This window comes from Triticum urartu, chromosome 1A (genome assembly GCF_056163025.1).
Source record: "Triticum urartu cultivar PI428250 chromosome 1A, HENAU_Tu73, whole genome shotgun sequence".
NCBI classification, from domain to species: Eukaryota; Viridiplantae; Streptophyta; class Magnoliopsida; order Poales; family Poaceae; genus Triticum; species Triticum urartu.
Genome location: NC_141873.1, coordinates 551205490 through 551207473, shown reverse-complemented (window position 1 = coordinate 551207473; position 1984 = coordinate 551205490).

Here is a 1984-nt window from a genome sequence, read left to right as displayed (position 1 = left end):
AAGTAGACTGACTCATGCATGTATCTACTACTATTACTCAACACATCGACCGATGTCTAGCATGTATCTAGTGTATTAAGTTAACAAGAACGGAGTAACGCCTTAAGCAAGATGACATGATGTACAGGTATAGATCCAATCAATATGGTAAAAACCCCATCTTTTTATTCTTAATGGCAACAATAAAAATACGTGCCTCGCTACCCCTACTAAAAGTGGGCAAGGACACCACAAGATTGAACCCATCACAAAACACCTCTCTCGTTGCAAGAAAAATCAATCTAGTTGGCCAAACCAAATCAATAAATCGGAGAGAAATGCAAAGCTATCTTAATCATGCATAAGAGAGTTCAGAGAAGACTCAAATAATATTCATAGATAATCTGATCATAAACCCACAATTCGTCGGATCTCAACAAACACACCGCAAAAAGAAGATTACATTGAATAGATCTCCAAGAACATCGAGGAAAACATTGTATTGAAGATCAAAGAGAGAGAGAGAGAATAAGCCATCTAGCTACTAGCTATGGACCCATAGTTTTGTGGTACACTACTCACGCATCATCGGAAGGGCGGCAAGGTTGATGTAGAGGCCCTCCGTGATCGAATCCTCCTCCGGCAGAGTACCGGAAAAGGCCCCAAGATGGTATCTCATGAGAACAGAAGCTTGCGGCGGCGGAAAAGTATTTTTGGTGTGCCCTCTGGTGTAGGGGGAATATTTTGGTATTTATGGAGCAAAGATTAGGGTTGGAAGAGCTATGAGGGGCCCACAAGCCTGCCCCCCCCCAAGGGCGCCCCTAGGGCTTTTGGCCTCCTCGTGGGCCTTCTAGCCTCCTCCCAAAGCTTCCTAGGTGTCTTCTGGTCTAAGAAAAATCATCGTAAAGTTTTATTCCGTCTGGACTCCGTTTGGTATTGATTTTTTGTAAAAGATAAAAAACAAGGAAAAACAGCAACTAGCACTTGGCACTGGGTTAATAGGTTAGTCCCAAAAAATGATATAAAATAGCACCAAAATGCATATAAAGCATCCAAGATGGATAATATAGTAGCATGGAACAATAAAAATATATAGATACGTTGGAGACGTATCAACCGGCACCCCCCATATAAGGCCAAATATGGGGCGGATAAGGGGGCACCCGGGCATACTTGCCACGTCGGACCCGACAGCCCGACCCCACCCCAAATTGCATCAAATCCACCAAAGCCTTCCTCCTCCTCCCGTCACCTTCCAACCATTCACGTGCCCGGACCCTCACCGTCCTCCACCCTTGCTCCCAATCCTCACCTTCGGTCCAATCCACCATCGGATATCTCGTCCATCCCGACCCACACCGCCATGACAAAGACGCAGCCCACCTCATCCGTCAGTGGTGTCGATTCGTCGGTTGCGACTTGCAAGGTGGAGAAAGTCTCCCACAAGTTGCGACGACGTCGGCGGTGAGAGAGGGAGGCAGTGGCGGCGTCACGGGGAGGTTTGGACATGGTCAAGCAATTGTCTCTTCCTCCGCGCCCGGATCCCTGCACCCCTTCCTTCTGAGAGCCTACGCGGATTATGTCGTCCGACCGCATTGGGATAGAGGATGATCCAACCGCCGGCTGGGCCATTCTGGAGAGCTTTGCAACCACGCGAATGCCGGCGGTCGATGTGTGTAACTCGCCACAGCTTGTTCAGGCGCGGATGAGCACGGGCTCTGGCAGTGCCCAGGCTGCCCTTGACATGTTTGACAAAATGACCGAACAAGAGTCGGTGCATTTTCTTTGCTCTTGTCCAATCAGATTTTAGCATAGACCACTAGTTCATTTCGCTCATGATGAATGCTTGTAAACTATAATCATGTAGGTGGCGTTCTTGTCGAACATGATCAATGACAATGAAGATTCGACCGAAATGGAGTATGAATTGGAGGCCACCACGCATTTGAAGTTGGGACAACATCCGATCCCAATCCGAGCAAGAAGAAGAAGAAGACCAAGATGC